Source organism: Oreochromis aureus, linkage group 5 (assembly GCF_013358895.1).
Source record: "Oreochromis aureus strain Israel breed Guangdong linkage group 5, ZZ_aureus, whole genome shotgun sequence".
Taxonomy (NCBI): Eukaryota; Metazoa; Chordata; class Actinopteri; order Cichliformes; family Cichlidae; genus Oreochromis; species Oreochromis aureus.
The window spans coordinates 40,465,708-40,486,332 of NC_052946.1; the positions used below are offsets into that span (position 1 = coordinate 40,465,708).

At 43.6% G+C, this 20,625-nt stretch overlaps 1 protein-coding gene across 1 annotated transcript in view; it reads right to left on the minus strand.

The window, feature by feature from the left end:
* pcbp4 (poly(rC) binding protein 4) overlaps positions 1-20,625 on the minus strand; it is a 178,222-nt gene that overhangs the window by 87,862 nt on the left and 69,735 nt on the right. Inside the window, exon 3 of the mRNA XM_039611948.1 lies at positions 19,989-20,030. The gene's annotated coding sequence lies outside the window, so the exon portion shown is untranslated. The remainder of the gene's footprint in view (positions 1-19,988; positions 20,031-20,625) is intronic.

Genomic DNA, 20,625 nt, shown 5'->3' on the forward strand with positions numbered 1-20,625 from the left:
TGCAGGGTTAACGTAGGCCTTGTATCCTAAACCTGCCCCAGTAACACGTGTGTGAGCATCTGAGCGTCTTCTGCTGAGCAGCGATGGTTTTTTCCTCACGCTAACTTCTGCTGCCTCCTGTTTTCTTTGCTTCTGCGACAAATATTCTCTCTCTGTCATCAAGGACGATCTTTCATCAAGAGGATAAAGTATAATGTAAAAAAGGAGAAAAGAAGGTCAACATGTGCACATTTGAGAGAAGACGAGTAAATAACCAGTATACAAAGTCACAGTACACAAACAGCACTAATCCCGACATAAATTACAAGAATGAAAAGCAACATTATTACAGTTGTCGTTTTATTTAATGTTAATTGTATCAGTTTACACACTAATCTGCATGTTACTGCGCCCACACGAGGCAGCTGCTATATCTTTATACAGAAAACTGTTTGAGTGGCACCAGAAGATGATGTCATGGTTGGGATGGTCGGCTAGTGACATCATTACCAGTGTGTGTGTGTGTGTGTGTGTGTGTGTGTGTGTGTGTGTGTGTGTGTGTGTGTGTGTGTGTATAAGAGAGAGGCTGACATCACTGCCTTCATATGTGAGTGCGGGTGACACCGGTCTCTATTTACAGACCACAGAATCTATGGAGAGGAGGAGAGCTCTCCCCCGCCACCCACGGGGGGCAGAGAGAAAGGGAAGGGCGGGGCTTTGAGACAGGAGGAGGACTGACCAAGAAGATTTAAATTTCAGCTCTTCACTCAAACTGAGGAGGAGAGGAAGTGGGCGAGCAGCAGAGAGAGAGGTCATTTTGTGCCATAAGTCTCTTGTGTTGATAATCACTGTGATTACAAGGACGGGGTAATGCTAGGATGCTCCTGCTAACACTGTAATAAACAGCACAGCCAGGATGCCACGGCTACAGCCGAGCTGCGATGGTACCACAAACCCTAAAATAGAATCTGCAGACAGCTGCCACAAGAAAGACAAATTCCCCCCTTATTTAATGCATTCTGCATCTGTGACTCACTTTTGGTTAAAATTATTGGCAGGGTTGGCGGCTTGATTGCTAAAAATACAACTGCAGAGGCCACGTTTGCTCAAGTTTTAGGGTAAAAGTGACACGTAGAGTCACAGCACACAGCTGCAAATAAAACTGGCTTTTACAGCTCAGGGATGTTCAGGAAATTATTTCCATCAGTAATGGTGAGGTGTGTGGTTTGATCCCCTGCTCCTACTACAGGCCAGAGTCTCCTGTTGCAGCGAGTGTGGGTGCTGGATAAAAACACAGCAACTTGAAGTTCATTTCAGGGAAGAGGAGGAAGTTGACGTGAGCCAAATCTGGCAGGCAGGGTGAGCGGGGAATGACAACTGTGTCGGTGCGGGCTTAAAGCGAGTGGGCACATGCTGGCACGCGCCACAGTTCAGGTGCTCTGCTCTCAATGTTCTCTCTCAGATACTTCAGAACGTTACAGCCGTCGTCAGCGCCGACAGCCTCATCCCGAAACAACCACCTCGTGATTCCTGAAGAGACATCAAGCGTTCTCCTCGTCGCTCCGCTGCACCGAGGCGTGGCCTTCAGGCTGCGACGCTGCACACTCATAGTCTTTGAGTTGGAGTTGTGTGTTTTTGTGTGTATTTGTTTGATCATGTTCACTTTAGGTTTGAATATCAGGTTCACATCTCCTGACCTTTATTTCTTTTTATTGCTGTATCAAAAAGTAATTTTTAAAAGGTTTAAATTAAACAAGAAAAACACTCATGTGCATGTTTTCTCTGTACAGCCAAGAATCGCTCTTCATTTGTCTTTTCTAAATGTTTCCATCTACAAAACAATCTGTGAGCACAGTCTGCACAACAAAGGAGGCAGTGATGAAAGCTGAGGTTGGTTTGGTCCAATCGGGGTTTTCGTGGCTGGGTCTCACAAACAAATCCACCCTAAAGAGTATTTACATAGTGAGCTTAACATTTACATGCTGTGTGTGTGTGTGTGTGTGTGTGTGTGTGTGTGTGTGTGTGTGTGTGTGTGTGTGTGTGTGTGTGTGTGTGTGTGTGTGTGTGTGTGTGTGTGTTGAAGACAATGAACTGAAAAGGAGATGTCAGCTTTTGAAGTATCTGCCTGAGTACTGATAAATGAAATGTGTGCTTAAATGCTTTGTGTTACGTGTGTGCGTGTGCGTGTGTGTGTGTGTGTGTGTGTGTGTGTGTGTGTGTGTGTGTGTGTGTGTGTGTGTGTGTGTGTGTGAGAGAGAGAGAGAGACAGGTAAATGACAGCAGTGACCTTGTCATATTTAGTTAATGTTTAGCAGAAGACACACACACACACACACACACACACACACACACACACACACACACACACACACCCGTCATCCTTGGATGCATGAACACACACACGAGTATATGCAGAAGATCGAAAGCAAAATGTGTGCAGATGCTTACAATAACATGCACACTCATGCAAACACACAAACTCAGACACAAATAGAGCAGAAAACATGCTGCCTGCATACACAGGCTGCCAAAGCCACTCAGCTAGGCTTAGAGAACACACACACACACACACACACACACACACACACACACACACACACACACAGATCTAAAACACAAACTGTATCTCTTCTGTGGGTCTAATTATAATTTGAAAGAAGGAAGAGTTCGCAGATACTAAGAGATGAGGGGAAATCAGCGTATTTGTTTCACAGCTGCATAAAACAGCGGCTGTTCATCTTTAAAAGTCTCTTCCTGAATTAGACGTTTAAACAATTCCAGACAACTTTCAGCAACGTGCGCAGCCCTCGGACCTTGAAAGCTGATCCAAATCCTCTGCCCAACTGTGAACGAGCCGCGGCGCCCGGCTGACATCGGCGCTGCTCCCTTTAAACAGATACGCGCTTTGTTTTTTTTCCTGGGCCACGAGTCTTATATTACAAAGGCTCGCAGCAGCCTGCGAGGCTTACACATAAATCTCACCCGACCGTGAGGATGCATACATTTATTCTGCTCTGTAATTGTGAGCTGAAGAGAGCGGCGTGGCTTCTGTAAGACGATGTGAGGAATGGCATAATTTGTCTGTTAATGTACGTGATGATTGCAGGGAGCGAAGGAGGAACGCAGGTCACAGAATGAGAAAGAAAATGATGCTGCTGACTCAACTGCACAGCAAGTAAAACAGCCCGAATCGCGTTTCTGAGGAGTTTCTACAAAGGTGAACAGCAACTCCATGAATATGATGCCGAGGGGAGTGACAGCAATCGCTGCAACGATTGTGCATGTGCTCCGGGAGTACGACAGAAACACAGGCCACTGGGAAGATGCACAAAAAGACTGAATAAGAGGAGCGCAGACCAACTGCAAACAGAAACACGAGGGATCTGCAGCAGAACAGTGTTGCAGAGGAGAGTCGGGTTGGTTTATCACTGCATCCTTGCACAGCTGCTGACACCCTCATATCTGCTCTTTGGAAAGAATGGGTGACTTAATATGTAAAAGAGGGCTGCAAGTAGGGGTGACGTGGGCTGTGAGAGGCCCCCGGGCCAGGAGTTTGAGACCCCTGTTTAAAATAAAATAAAAACGAGGGAGCGTCAAGCAAGGAGCTGTAACTGCCCACTGTTCCCTACTGTTCCCTACTGTTCCCTACAGCTCAGCATCCCAACATGCCTTTAATGCAATTAGCGAACAAAAACTACGGCTTGCTGTTTATTTAACTCTGCCAACAGTTTTGATGAGTGAATTTCCAGGAGGTCTTTACTGTAACTCCAACTAGCACATATGTGTTGCATGCGATGCAGCTACCAAAGTAAGCATTAAAGCTTTAGAGGAGTTTCTTTGGGTTCCAAAAAGATTTAAAGATGAAGATGCAACAGACCGAAGCGAAGCAGCTGCCATCAGGGTGTGGCACTGATTCTAGGCTGTGTTTGGTGACACAGCACACACGCACCAGGACGCAGCAGAACAATGCAATGTTTTAATGTTGTAGTCGAGGAGTGTGTTGATGCACTGCTGCATTAAGTGAAAGCAGTGAGGTTTGTGCACAAATTAGTGAATGTGCTGCAGTGACGCACTTTACCCCATCACCATGAAGGTTTCCTGCATTTGTCCTACATATGCATTAAGTACAGACGTGCTCGCTGTGCATGCATGCTTACACTGTGTGGGAAATCTGAATGGACACGAGGACATTTATAGGAGTGAGGAAAAACCCAAACACAGCTAAAGTGGAATGAGCAACAGTTAGCAGAAAGATGCCTGAGGCTGTGCTGTGGAAGCCTTGCAGTGAATTCTTATTGGGAACAAACAGAAAAATACAACTAATCTGCACAGCCACAGAAACACGACGCGATCTTCTTCTTTCCTAATTCACAAAGTAGCACTGTGGGTGTGAGCGACGACAGACACAGAGAGAAAACAAACCTCTGCGGAGGGATGATGAAAGACTCAGTGGTGACATTTTTGCTGTCTCTCAGGCCACTTAATGAGAAAAGGCAGGCAGACTGTATTCAAATGTCACTCTCTGCCAACCAGAGGAGATTTGAATACCATAACAGGATATGCAGATCACCTGCTGCAAGCACAAAGAAGCACCAGACCTTTGGAGCACGCGAGGTATTGACTTTAATACGGTAACAACCCGACCTGCAGTCTGCCTTTAATTACTGGATTTTCATCTGCTTTCTCAACAGCACACAGGTGTCAGGTGTGTCTTCACTGTGGTCTCCGCCACACTTCCTTTGTTTAATGAAAGAACAACTTTGGAAAAGAGAGAAAGTTGAATCTCCTCCAACGTCCATCAAGATACCAGGTTTATTTGATTTTTTGTGTATATGTGCACTAAAGGCATTTTTATTTTGCCCCAAATTTCATGATTCATGAACTTTCTACTTTAAAAAAAAACAAAAACAAAAACGTAATCATTCCCGACACAACGGTTTAATTTGAGAAAATCTTCAGGGTCTCAATTAGTGACACACACTCACGTCTTCATTTTCTCCTTTTCAGAATTGATCAGAATCAGTTCTCATTGTGAGGAGACGATGGCGAAGCGTACCGAAAAGGAAACAAAGCAGAATAACTCACAGATGAGTGCGTGTGCTCTTTGTGTTGAGTCTGTTTAAATACAAAGAAATATTCATGGCTGAGTCACGCGCGGCTCTGTAAACCAACACTGTCCATTCAAACGGCCGTAGAGTTTGTACAATCGCAGTTATCAGCAGCAGGAATGTGTTTCAGCTGCTGTGTCTCGTCTTGATCCTCCGCCCACCCGCTCTGTTCAACTGATTTGTTCGCCCACTTTATATAATAGAATTGCTGGATGATTATTGGACTAGATTATTGAATTATTGACCTCGATATGAACTGTAGGAGGAGGTCGGGGTGGACGGAGGGTGAACGAAGCACTCGTCTCTCACACCACAGGTAAAAGTTCACATCACTTCTGCAGTTTAAGGTCAGGAAATGTGGTCATGCTGAGTACGTGCTAAATGGACTGTAGCTGTGCAACGTTATACAACATGTCTCGTTGTTACTTTTTCTACCTTCGGTGATTTCTTTCTAATATCTAACAAATCTGATCAACGCGTCAGGAGCAACTCAGCTTTACAGCACACGAACACATCTTTAATGAACATTAACCGAGCAAAATAATTTAGTTTGATAACAAAATAAATGTTTTGCATCATTAAAAAAAATCCAGTCACAGTTTCTTTCCACTGTGACACGTTTAAATATTTATCACAGCAGTAAAAAGCTGAGGTGAAACATGAGAGTTTTAATGCAGTTATGTGATAAATAACAGCTACAGACAGTCCAGGAACATCTGGCTTCAGTGAATGAAATTCAAACGTCACCAAACCAGCAAATCGCACGTGCAGACATAAACACAGCGGCCTTTTATCGACTCAGAGCTACCAGCCATCTATATTACACACCGACACAGACCCACACACACAGAGAGTGAGGTGTGTATGACGCAGGTCCAGATATCTGAGTGTGTGCAACACGGGTGTGTCCATGCGTGGGGCAGACGTTTTGGAGGTTGCGTGGCAGGTCGCTCTATAATCTCCTCTAAGAGTCTCCGACCTTGGCTCAAAGAACCGAAGACGCTGCAGCGTTCTCTCATTTTATGACATAAAAATATTTATTCTGCTGACATGTATAAATCATGAAGCCTCTGCTTAGAAGCCTGTTTGAAGGTCACAAAGCCAAAATATCATGATTCTATTATCGTCTAATAAATATTTTCTCTTTTTGCTGAATGACTGCAGGCTGATCCTCTCCACACAAACTTTCATTTCTACAGAAGATTCAAAGTTTATTTGATATTTTAAAGGGAGACATTCTTTCAAATCCACCGTAACCATTCTCTTCAAGGTTTTAAGCCCTTTGAAGACGCTTGAAGAAATATTTAGGGACAGTCATGTCATCATAATCCCTTTTCCTCATGTATCCACAGTGTGAGAGCTTTAGTTTTCAGTGGACTTCAGCACCACTATGGACCGGACAAACCCTCGATAGGTCTCTTACCCTCGTACTGATGAGTCCTCTGTGATCAAAAATCATTTGGGTATTCATTTCACTAAATAACAAATATGCCAGTCATCAGTGTTGGGGAGTAACGGAATACATGTACCGCCGTTACGTATTTAGAATACAAAATATGAGTAACTGTATTCCGTTACAGTTACCGTTTAAAAAGGTGGTATTCAGAATACAGTTACTTTGTTGAAATAAATGGATTACACGGCGGTACTTCCGTGTTTCATGTTGTCGCGGGTCAGGACTGTTTGGGTTTGTTTGACAGCTATGTTCTGTTGTTCCAGGCGGCAGCGTTACGGTTGCCATGGTTACAGGGTGACTCTCTCTCTGCGTGTTTCCTGGGTGAGAGCGCTTTTTTTGTTGTTGTTGTTGTGCTAAGCTAAAAGGCAGAATGCTACAGGCATAGCTCTAAAGAATGTAGCATCATGGGCAGTGTAGTCCGTGCCGCAGGGAGAATGGACTACCATACACGTTATGTGTCTGTGAGCGAGGGAGGGAGAGAAAGGAAGTCCGAGCTGTCACGGAGCAAAAACGGGAGCTGGAAGCATGTAAATATAATAATAACCACAGCAGCCAAGAAGAGTGCCTGACGAGCCCAGCTGTAAGTAAGCTATTAAGACTCAACTGTACACTGTGTTCGTGTTTTCCTCCGGAAAAAATAAGTTCTGTTGGAGCAGCCTTTCAACGCCTCTCTCTGTCTCTGGCAAGCAAAGTTGACCCAGACAACAAAGTAAAGCTAGTTTTCGGCTACCAGCCCGACACGGAACCCACCGTATTAGCCAGAGGTCCCTTTACTACGGTTCGGAGCCGCGGACCTTCAGTAACAGTAATAAATCACAGCAATAGTACATTCACGTAGTTGTAAACAGCATGATAATATATTAAGTAATCCAAAGTATTCAGAATACGTTACTCTCATTGAGTAACGTAACGGAATACGTTACAGAATACATTTTGGGGCATGTATTCAGTATTCTGTAGTGGAATACATTTTAAAAGTAACCTTCCCAACACTGCCAGTCATGCCAGCAGCTAACACACAAAAGATCCCCAGTTTGATTCTGGGAGGAGACACAAATCCAGTTGGACTTTCATCAGGAGGAGCATCTGGTGTAAAAATCTGCCAAATTAAACATGTGGCGCTACCCCCAGTGATGGCCCACGCGAGCGGTGAAAACAGCAACCTAAAAGTAAGATTTATGCTGGTCGAGTGGACACGGTGGCCCCAGCAAAGATGTTTACAGCGTCGGGTTTGATTTAGGCTGCAGTGAATCATCGTCAGTCAATTAGGAAAGTCAACACTAAGGTGCAGCCGAGCTCACTTGGGCGGGTTCAACAGCAGCTCTGAGCAGGATCACAAATGACACCTTTGATTTCTGTTACTGAGGAAAAAAAGACAACAATCAGACGCTGAGGTGCGTGTCAGACCTGTGGATGCTGCAGGTAGTCTATAACCAATCACAGCTCTCATGACTCTCTCTGTCCAGACTCCCGTCTGCTCGTCTATGTAGCAGCTTTTACTCGAGACATGAGTTCTTTTAACTTCTCTGTTGATGGCGACGGTGGTTTAAAATCACTGGTTTGGACTCCATATGTTAATATTTGTCTGAACCAATCCCATCGATGGCTGTCGTTGGAGAGTTTGGATATCCTGGGACCTCGTGCAGGTGATGGAGTGTGAGGTGCACAATCTGCAGTACTGAGCTCACTTAGTTATGGTGAAGACAGAGCTGAGCCAAACCATGAAGATTTCCGTTTACCACCATCCAACTGTTTCCTCTGGTCATGAGCTCAGGGTAGAAAGAACGAGGCAGCTGATGCACGTGGCTGAAATCAGCTTCACACAAGCGTCCTCCTGCTTTGCTCTGTGACTCACAGTTTGATTAAGTTCAGGTAACAAAACTGCTCACTTTGTTTTCTTTGGTTGGGTTAAAATATCCACCCATCACTAACCCTCACACTGAAACGCTGACAGCACAGAGGTCCATGGTTCACTGTCGAAGCCTCATAACTGCTGTCAGAAAGATCAGCTACATAAATGGTGTCAGCACACCCACACATCAGACGGTGCTCTCTGGTTCTGCCTCGTTTGCTTTATATGAAAATGAAGCCCAGACTTTTTTCACTGTTTGCAGCTGGAGAGTTGCTCTCAACTGCCTCCTTAACTCGAGAGCCACTTCTCTCATGTCTGAGTGCGCGTGGATATCATCTCTAAATTTCCCCTTTTTTACGAGGCCGCTGGGAAATGTAAAGCGTATTAGAGGGAGGAGAAGAGGAGGGCGGGGCAGATTTGAATGGAAAGACCCAAAGCAAACGACAAACGACAACAGAGCAGACGAAGCAGCGTGCGAGCGTGGACCGACAGCACAGAGCGAGAGACGGGACCAAACCTTAATGCCTGGTGTGACATGTTTAATACAAACTGAGGTTTTCAGACTAGTACATCATCAGTCTGATGAAAACCTAAATAAGGTGCACAACAATTTTGAAGCAATAAAAAAAAAGCTAAATGTAGCAATTGCGATAGAACTGTCGTATCGTGGTCTTCAGGCAATGATGTCATATTTCAGGCTTTAAGGGGTTAAAGGTTGGCTGGCAAACATGAAGCTCCCCACTTGGCAGCAGATAGGTTTGTGAAACTTGTGCACACGTCCACCTGAGAAACATGAATCTGCATTTCAGGAATTTTCAAACTGAGTTTAGAGAGATTTGGCATTTATAGCTAAACCCTAAAAGAAACAGAGACAAAGAGAGTAATTGGACCAACGTTAGCCACCACACATGACGATGACAGACCAGCCTGTGCAGAACACGTAGCTGGATCCAAGTCTACTAATCAACAGTGGAAAGACAGCTAAGCCCCGAGAGCGCGGGGTGGGCGGTGGTGCAGCGCATCAAAATGCAAAGGCTTTAAAGTTCCTCCAGCTGGCTGACTCCACCTGCCAGTGGCTCACCTCCACACCCAGCTGTACGTATATGAGTCAGTGATCATCTATAGAGCATTCGAGAGTAAAAACGAGGAAATCAGCACGCAAGTCACGAAACAGGAAAGTTTCCTAAAAGCTTTTAGTTCAGTTCAGACCAAAAAACAAGAAAAACACGAATTCTGCTCGTTTCCAGCTTCAGGTTCTGCTTTGTGGATTTCATGAGAGCAGCTTTGAATAATCCAGAGTCTTACATCATCATCTGTCTGAAACAAACCACGCCTGCTCCTCCTCCTTCAAGCCAGCTTCCTTCTGATTGGCTGCCTCAGCAAAGCAGGTGGGTGGGGCTTGTGAGACTGAGATGATGTTATAAAGATATGCTCACTACTTGACAGCACACAGATTTAAAAAAATAGAAAAAACCACATGTGCAGACTTGTATATTGATCTGATTATTTATTCTTTTGATCTTCATTAAATCGCTGTAAGACGGCAAAAAGGGACGTTTTTTCTTCTTCTTCTTTGAAAGCTACATATTCACCTTATAAGAGAAAGTAATCAGTTACCAGTCTTGATGTAAATATGTAAAAGTTGTGTATGTTTCTGTTCTGTGTACTGTTTGTTTGTATATGTGTCTTTCTTGCTGCTGTTACACCCAAATTTCCCCTTGTGGGACAATTAAAGGATTATTCTATTCTATTCAGTCGTGTCACTGTTTGATGAACACTTATTTTATGATAATACACATCAGTGCTGCTGCAGAACAATAATTTAGCAAAATGCATTTACAAACAACAACATGGACATAACGCGACACTTGCCTTGAGATCAGCTACTAAAGATTTTGTGAGGATTTGATTGACCTAAAACAAATTATTCCTAAAAGCCATCCCAGTATCTTTGGCAGTTTATATAGGAAGTTTTATTCGATTGATTAATGTGTGTAGGAGCAGCAGAGGAACAGACCTGCGCTACGATCCTTCTAGTAAGTGGACGGCTTGAGGTGAACAGTGGATGCTGTATTCAAGCTATACTGAGTTTAAAAAGCTAATTCTTTCACGCTGTATCTTAGCAAGCGTTTATGCTTAGGCAGTATGGTTTCTTAATTAACACTCACACCCTTAAAGCAATTTAATCCTTAGAAATGAGTGACAGACAAACATCCAAAGACAGTCGCTGACGTGACGGAGGAGAGCCGCGGAGCCAGGGAGCACGGGCTTCCTGGGGCTAACAGGCAGGAAGTAATGGACTCTTTATTGAATTAGATGCTCCGCAAAACCAGAGCAGTCATTATTATCCAGCTGAGATCCTGACACAACCACTGATAACAGGATCCATTAACCCCATTGGCTCCACGCCCATTAATCACAATTAAAATCTTTATTTAATTTCTCTTGCCGTTTTATGCTCACTTGTTGTTTGTAGCCAGAGTTTGGGTTGTGCTGGCTCTGAAGGCTGTTCGTGCATTTGCTTCATTGCAGCTACTTTTATGATTTTTCATGACTTACTGAGTAAAAAGATGCATTCAAGAGCAGCCGACTCTAAAGGCCTCGAGGAGGTAATGTTACAGTGACTCCACGCGAGGTGGACAAAGGAGTTTTCTGAATGAACAAATGACTTAAGCTCAGTGACGTCAAACACTCCAACACAGCAAAGGCACATTGAAAATTGATTTGATACGGGTATGTAAAGTGCATGTACAAATAATCCCTGTGAGGCTTTAAACTGTTCCTACAGTATTTAAAAGTAGAATGGGAGGCAGAGCCTTCAGTTTTCAGGCCCCTCTTCTGTGGAACCAGCTTCCAGTTTGGATTCAGGAGACAGACACTATCTCTACTTTCAAGATTAGGCTTCAAACTTTCCTTTTTGCTAAAGCATATAGTTAGGGCTGGACCAGGTGACCCTGAATCCTCCCTTAGTTATGCTGCAATAGACGTAGGCTGCCGGGGATTCCCATGATGCATTGAGTTTTTCCTTTCCAGTCACCTTTCTCACTCACTATGTGTTAATAGACCTCTCTGCATCGAATCATATCTGTTATTAATCTCTGTCTCTCGTCCACAGCATGTCTTTATCCTGTCTTCCTTCTCTCACCCCAACCAATCACAGCAGATGGCCCCGCCCCTCCCTGGGCCTGGTTCTGCTGGAGGTTTCTTCCTGTTAAAAGGGAGTTTTTCCTTCCCACTGTCGCCAAAGTGCTTGCTCATAGGGGGTCATATGATTGTTGGGTTTTTCTCTGTATGTATTACTGTAGGGTCTACCTTACAATATAAAGCACCTTGAGGCGACTGTTGTTGTGATTTTTATATAAATAAAATTCAAGTTAGTTGAATTTAAACACTCAAAGCTGCTCCAGTGAAGTGCAAGATTAAACATAAGGATCTGAAATGAGGCTCCGCTCAGAAATGTTGCTGCACGCCAAGAGAAAAGAGCCAGGCCACCGTTGTTTGTGCAGCAGGTTGCAGGAGAAAATAGTGCGAGCCAAACAATAAGAAGCATCGTTGTACAGAAACATGTGACGTTCACTCAACTTCTCTCTGCATTTTAGCACATGCTAAATATGTACACATGCAAACTACTGCTGTTAGTGTTACTGCTGATGCTAGCAGCGGCTAACATCCCATTTATGCAGCACAGGGCAGCCTTTGTGTCACTGACACCTGGAGTTTCAGACATGCATGTGAGCCATAACGCAGCAAAGACTGCAGAAAGAAAACAGGAGCTGGAAAGATCCCCTTCATCCTAATCAGAATCAGAGACTTCTTGCACCACTTTAATATGAAGGCTGGACTGAACTCCTGTGTTGTGGTGTAAGGGCAACAGCTTCTGATTCTTGACGTCTCAGTCACATAAGATAAGATAAGATGGCCTTTATTAGTCCCACAGGTGGGAAATTTGTTTTTAATTAATTAGTGCATTCTACTCTTTCTTCTTTCTTAGATATGAATGGCTGGAAATAACAGACACAACAGGACATGAAAAAGCAGAATAAAAATGTTCTTAATGCTGTCTGTGTGTCGTGTCCTAATTGTGCCAGCAGCTGAAAAGGCCAGCTGTTCCACACGCCCTCATCGCTCGTTTCTCATATTTGTTGAATCGTCATCGGTCGTCGTGGAGGGGAAGCTTCACAGGCCAACTGACGGCCAGTAAAAGTTACAACCACAGGCAGCGCAGAGATGGCAGCTCAACAGGGAGCGAATAAAAATATCTCCACGGCATCAGCACACTCCTTACAGCGGGCTGAAAACACTCAGGACGTGACTCATAGTGAAGATTTGGAGGAACAACACAACCGCTGGCAGGACCGGAGATTAGATGTGGACTGATTTGTCTCAGCGTGACTTCCTCTGGCGACTGAGTGGTTCCACTTGATGTAGTAGGAATGTAGCAGCGCACTCGATAGCACCTCCGCCACGGAGCCAGTCTGTTAAAACTGCGATTACCTCACTGGGTGTGTGAGTACATGCATGCTGCTTCTTTGTGTGCGGCTGGACTCGGCCGCCCTTAGAGTCGTGCTCCAACCACTCTCTCTCCTCTACCTCTGCTCTGTTTTTCGTCAGTGCCCGGAACCCAGAGAGAGAGCGGTGTGTGAGGCTACTCGTCAGGGAAACTGCTTGCACATCAGCTCCTCTCCGTCCACCTGCTCTGATTCAACATCACCGTCCTGCTCTTTTTCTGACCCGGACATTTCTTTCCTTGAACCGCACAGTTTGGTCAGAAAGCGCTGCCAGAAGCATAACATGTGCAGAAAGGACAGTAAAACTACAAACAAACACAATTTGTATCCATACTGTACAAGATATTTAACATGAGGCCTCATCTGATCATGAAACAATCATCAATGTGCCATACACTGCACAAGTGTCCGGATCTATTGTTGAGGAATTGTTCTCCATTCCTGCAGCTGTGCAGCTGTGCAGTGGTGGCTGTTGTTGCTGCCTCTGATGAATACGTCAACCCAGAACATCCCATTCAATAAGTGGCATACTGGGACTAAATGCTGGCCAAGGAGGTGTGTGGATATGCTCCTGATTGAGAAAAGCCTGCTCTCCTCTGGCAGAGTGGAGGCAGGCATTGTTCTGCTGAAACAGCTGGGGGGCGACGTGCTGCTGCAAGAATGGCACAAGTACAGGTCGGAGCACCTCGCCCAGGTACCGCCGTCCACTCGGATTTCCACCGAAACAATGCAATGACATTGACACGCAAGCCTGCAGCAACAATATGGAAATGTCTGTGGAATTATTCACCAAACCAAACCTTCATGTTACAATTATTAATGAGTTATTACTATTAGTACAATTTGAGAATCGTTACCAAACCGTTACTGCTGTATTCAACATTTGAAGAGCTGCCCTAAAGATGAACGCTGGACAAACATCACGAGAGTCTCTAGAAAACATCACACATCCACGCCAATCAAAGTCTTTACGTAACACAGCTGAAAGAACCAACATGGCCACATTAATCATTTAACCCTTAAACCTTCAGAAGCTCAGCGTACAGCGTACGAGCTGCCTCCTCGGGTTGCTCGCGAGCGGCACTTGATGTAAACGGTTGTGCACAGATGAGTTACGCCAACTCAAGCAACAGAGTGAGACTCAGTTGTGCCTTAACTGAAAATAAAAAATATTGTATTAACCTATGAGAGTGTACAGTAGGCTGTGGGTAATATTTTTACTCCTCAAAGTCTCCAGTGTATTCACACAAACAAAGAAGAAGCACATTACCGTACAAACCCCGTCTTTTAAAGACAATATCTGACAGTAAACCTCTGGAGACCACAAATGTCTGGAAGAAAAATCCATCCAACATTTTGAGGCATTTGAATAACAAACTGTCAGCCGCTCAGTACGAGTGGAAAAATGACGGCAATGTCACACCGAGCATTTGTCTGGGAGCTGTGAATATCTGTGTGATCCAACCAGCAGCCGTCTCGTGCCAGTAGAACCAGTAGGATTCAGCCTCTGGAGACTGTGCTTTTAAAATCCCATAAAAATTCATCCAGTTGTTGTACTGGATGAGATATTCAACCTCCACAAAGACAGACTCCAGCTGCACTGCCATACCTACAACTACCAGAAACATCCAGTTCAGGTTTATTAATATAACCTCAATTCACAACAACAGTCACCACAAGGTGTTTTATACTGAAAGGTAAAGACTGGGACACCTATAAGCAGCGCTTACTCAGGAGAGAGAATAAAGTTAGAATAAAGTTTCCTAGAGAACAGTATAAAACGTGTGTCCATGCTGAAGAATGGCTACATTTACAAGTTTATAAAAGCTGAAGAAAAGAAAAAGTTTCCATACAAATTTAAACCATCGGTGCAACAACGAGTGCCGCCTGTCAACTAAGAAAAGTGTCTCTAAAGCAGGGGTCTCAAACTCACGGCCCGGGGGCCACTTACAGCCCATGTCAACCCCTTACACTGACGTGAAGAAATATAATGCAGTTTGGCCTTGAAGTGATTTTTTGTTCTGAGGATTTGTTTGTTGTTGAGTGCAACGTTACAATAAGTTCTTTAAAAAGCCAAAAACGATTTAATATGAAGGAAACATGAACAGAGAGCACAAACATGCTGAGGGACCAGCTGTTAGCTCAGTGACAGAGTCACACACTAATGTGGACACTTATGTCTGCAGTTTGATTTTGTTAAAGACCAACAGACAGAAAGGACCAGTGTGGTTATTTGGCAGTTCAATGAAAGGCTTCAGTTAGTTAAGAGGGAGGTAAAAATGTGTGTTTACATTTGCAGTTTTGTCTTGTTATACAATATTTAAAATTTTAAAAAACAAACAAAACAATTTCAGAAATTGTTGGTGTTTTCTTGTTTGTTTGTTTGTGGCCGTCCAATGAGACGACAGTATCAGCGGTGGCCCACAGCTCATTACAGTTGAAGACCCCGCTGTAAAACGTAAACCTGCATTCTTTCTAATGGCCACCAGGAGGCGACTCAACTGGCTGGCCTCTGGTTTGATCTGAGAAAAGAGCTTCATGCTCGCTCAGTCATTAGACACCTTCCTGATCAGCTCAGAGACTTGATCACTCATTTCAAGTCTTACTGAACACAACATCAAGTTCATTTTGTAAATTTTGACCCCTGCTGGAGAGAAAAGGGGGCTAAAACAGGGCGGTCCTCAGTCTCATGTGTCACGCCAAACATCAAAGCACCAAAAAAACCGCTGGCTGTTGTGGCTACATCTATCCTTTATGCACAGTACATGTTTCCACACAATCACTGCAGCGCTGAACTTGGGGACATCACTTTCAGAGGTGATGTAAGAACACAATTACCTGACAGAGCGAGTCTGACTGCACTCATTTGCTCCAGCGCGAGAATAGCACAGGTAATAGCACACATAATGCCCACTCGCTACGCCCCAGACTGTCTGCCTCACGCTCTGTTCAGGCGGCAGCCTCGCCCCGACCACACCGAGCATTTCCAGCAGTGAGAATGTGACTGAAGTGGACCATTTCCTGCTGTGTTTCATGTGACGAGGGAAAATTGAAGAAACTATTCTAACCTGAGTCTTCCAAAACTGTTCATGTGTCAAAGAGGACATAAAAATAACTCAGTTTGAAACTCAAACCATTAAAAAAAAGCTAAAACGTAATGGAAACATGATATTTCTACCGATTTCACGTGTTAATGCTGCAGCTCTGTCACTGTTCATCATCTGACGTCAACGTCTCACCACCAGCACCAAAGCCCCTGTGTGTGATCATTTATTTCATCATTATATCATTTATTTAGAGGATTTCAAAGGAACAAAGACACAAGACCATCTGAGACACACACACACACACACACACACACACACACACACACACACACACACAGAAGGAATTGAGCTCCTACTGCGTAACTGTGAGGCCGAGGCTTTAGAGTCAGCCGAACACAGATGATTCATTTATGTCATCATTAATGGAAATTTGTTCTTACTGAACTTTGTCGTGTTGTAGATGAACCCAGATGGATTTTCCAGTTTAGCCAAGCCTCAAGCATCTGCAAGATTTTCAGATTTTTCCAGATGGATTGTGTTTCCACTCAGTATGTTTTCCTTTTTTAGCCACAAAATCAAAAATGCATAAAACAAGTGGATGGAAATTCACCTGGAGGATCTGAGAGAGGCAAACACACACACACACACACACACACACAGGTCACACAGTGGCAAAGTCAGCAGGAAATGAGCTCATATTGCACAACTGATCCTTCACTTGACCCAGCGACCTCACACCTCCTCGCTGACGCTCCAGGTGATGTCTGAAAATTAAAGCCGTGGAGCGAAGGGACCGGACGAATAAAATGTCAGGAATATGTTTAACACAGCAGCCGGGGAAAAAGAGTCTCATTTACCATGCATGGGTTATCAAATGCAAAGCTGGAAGTCAAAGTCACACGCTGCACTGGCCTCTCAAAGGCTAATCCCATCCCACATGTCCCCAGGACGAACTCCAGCTTTCAGTGTACAGAAGTTTAAGTGGAGCAAAGACTTATTATTTCATTTATTGGACTTTTTGGGGTAATTGGAAATCTGTCCAACTTCTGAAAGTGTTTAATCCAAGTCTAATTCAATCCATTCACATCAGTTTATAATACATAAGTACGTCTGTGAAAGATCACCAGTGGTTGTGTAAAAGTCACTATTTAATGGGGAATGTCAAATCTGGTAACATTTTGGCATTAAAAATAAAACCAGGATGGAAATTTGAAGAATTTCTGAGGCTGTGAAAGCACCGATGACCCAAATCCATCTGATTTCTGCTTCCACGTTTTCTATATATGCAGACACACAGGGCTTTTTCAGATTTTGTATTTTACACACTAATTGGCATCTCGGCAGAGAGGACGAACGAGAGAGAAGAGAAAACAAGCAGTCACGTTGATTTAAACCAAAGATGGAGAGAGGGACAGGGAGGCAACGAGCAGAGAGAGATAAAAGTGGCAGAGGGACAGAGAGCGAGGACCGTCAACTCAAAAACGGCAGCGGCACTGATAAAAGCAGAGGGATGGATGGTGGGGAACGAAGAGGAGAGAGAAGAACAAAGAAGATGGAGATAGACGAGGAGGAGGAGTCAGACAGACCCAGAAAATTTGGCTCAGGAAAGAAAAGGAAACAGAGACGAGGCCCAGATGTTTCCTGATGTTGTTACAGATGAGCTCAGTTAGAAATCACCTCCACCCGTGAGTGGGAGCACACATCCACCGAGTTCACCTGGGGCTTCCTGTGACGCTGACATGTTAAACACATGCTGAATCGGAGCACCTTCAAGTTAAACAAGCTCACCGATTGGACGGTATTAGTGACATAATCAGCAACAGAAGTCCAGGACCAATGTTGATATATTCCATTCTTTACGTGGTTATCTGCTACAAAATGAATGAACCTCCAGGAGTGAAGGAAGCTAACAGAGTACCAGAAACTGCAGTTCCTCTAACGTCCACTTGAGGCTCCAGCACTGAGTCAGTCTCCAGATAGACCCAAATTAAAACCTGGATCAGCTTTGCTGATAATTAATCCATAATTGAGATTTTTCCTCTTGCTTGCACAGAACCACTTTGGTCCAGTTCTCTGATCAGCAGCAGGATCATCTGTTAGATTTGTTTTAAAACACACTCGGTGAAAAGATCCGAGTGTGTTTTACATTAAACTGTTCAGGTGTGGAAACAGCCACATCACGCCGTGTGTAAACTGACAGATGTTATTTACATGACTGGCCAAAGGGCAGTGAGACCAGCGTGAAGACAGATTCGGCTCCACGTAACGTTTCCTTCATGATCAGCAGGATGGCTGCATGGCTGCTGCAGGCGCTGAAAACTGAAGTGACACACAATTCACTCAGTTTGAAGAATTTCCTGCAAAAATGTGTCCACAGAGAAACTTTTAAAGGATTATTTGTATTTGTGGAGGTAATGATAATCGATCACAGCGGCGCATAAAGTTTATGAAGGTGTAATTCACTACAGATGACAGAAAAACGACAAAAAGTTAAATATGGATGACATGTTTGGAGGATATAATAATAATGATGTCATCAAATATGCTCACATGACCAAATCACACATTACTCCAAGTCTGCTGCAGGCAAAACAGAAGGAGCATTAAATCTGATGTGTGTACGCAAAAGTTAAATTTACCACATTGTAAAAAAAATAATATTACAATATACTTCAACTAGCAAAAGTAAAAATGCTTCTTCTGCAGGGTGGCTGAATGCAGAATGTCTAATGTTGCAGTTATCTAACAGAATTTAAACGTACTCTTCACATTTATCTTATGTATGTAATACACTGCAGTTTATTTGTACACGTCTGCAGAGTGACTAATAAAGCTGTCAGAAAAATATAGCGGAGCAAAAAGTACAATAATTCAGCTCGACATGAAGTTCAGACGTTTAAGAAACAACTGGAACTACTTTATTGGAATCAGCCTGAGTACGTTTAAAATACGACTCTAGAAACAAACAGATGAGAGATGATGAAAGAGTTCAATATAGGAATTATTCAGAGTAATGCTTGTGATTAATCATCTTAGTCACTAAAATAGGGAAAATAATGCAAACCACAAGCAGTGAACATGGATTTATTAACGTGAGCTGACTCGGCTGCTGGAAGAAGAAGCAAAAATCTGTTTTGGAGCTCGTAATATTGATTCCTGTTGGAAACCACACAAAACAAAAAGGAGCTGTTTTTAATGTGACGTACCTGCTACTGGAAATGAATGCTGTTATGTTAGAGCCTAGTGTAGAATATAAATATGTCACCATACTGTACTTAGTTCAGTAATGGAAGGGAAGAGACCACCAACCCATTTTTAATAGCAGAAGATTCAATTCAACTTTATTTATACAGCTCCAAATCACAACAACAGTCGCCTCAAGGCGCTAAAAATGCTAGCCAGCAGCTAGCTAACAACAAATTTCTGTTTTGATTTTGTTTTTTTAAAACTGGGCATTTGACATATGCCACAGCATTATTTGGTGCTTCTGCATGCGCAATTATTGTCTGTAGTTTACAATTATATACGCTGTTAGAGGGTCAACATGTTCATGTAGCATCACGTAGCAAGCACTTGGCGACAGCGGGATGGAAAAACTCCCTTTTAACAGGAAGAAACCTCCTGCAACAATTGGCTCAGTAAGGGCAGCAATCTGACATGAACAGCTGAGGGTGAGGGGAGGGAGACGGGACAAAAGATGCGCTGTGCAAGAGAGCCAGAAGCAGACAAGCGCAACTTGGCAGGATGCGCAATCTCCACACACACAACTGCAAAACAACAACAACTCTAACGAATTTGCTGACGTCGTCAAGAAACAGGATTTAATCTACAAATACCTGAGCAGCAAAACTGCTGCCATGTTTTCTCATCTAACTGCCATCCTCAGAGTTACAGAAGTTTCTAGATTCTTCCTCAGTATTCTTCGTGTAGACCGTCTCGCTCTATGTAGCCTCAAACATGCTTCATCTCTTTTTTATACAGTGAAACAAAACCGATAAATCCTAACAGCTGAAGTATAGAAACATTTCACTCACAGACCTGCTGCTCAGATCTGTGGGCGTGGCATTCCTGGAACGAGACCTGTGGGAACAGAAAAAGATACTCTGATTACAATCCACTCAAACGAGACGAGATTTAAAGTCAGTACAAACACACTGAGCAGCTAGCAGCTAGTTAGCTTAGCTTAGCACTAGCACAGGAAACGAGGGAGGGCAGCGAGCCTCTGAAGCTCACTGACAGCTTTTCTCTTATTTCTGATGTTTTAACACTTTCTCTTTAAGAAAATGGTTGTTTTGCTGCATCCATGTTCAAAACCCACTAAAGCTTGTTAGAAAACATTTGTGCTACAAGAGAAATTTACAGATGATGAAGAGAGATGTGTACTTAAGTTTGACGTCATTTTACTTTTTTTTTTAAAGTTTCTGGCATGAAGATAAAAAAGAATGAATAAAGAAAATGTTACATCTTATCTCAAGTGGAAAAAACAGCTGCTGCACGTCTCCGAGTATTAAACTCTTCCTACAGACACCGACCCCACAGACGTCCACATCCAGGTTCATTTATGCAGTTTATTAACAAATTAGTTTGTGAGGCCAGTGAGCCACAGCTGTGGAAACACACACACACACACACACACACACACACACACACACACACATATTTTTGTACTGTAAAT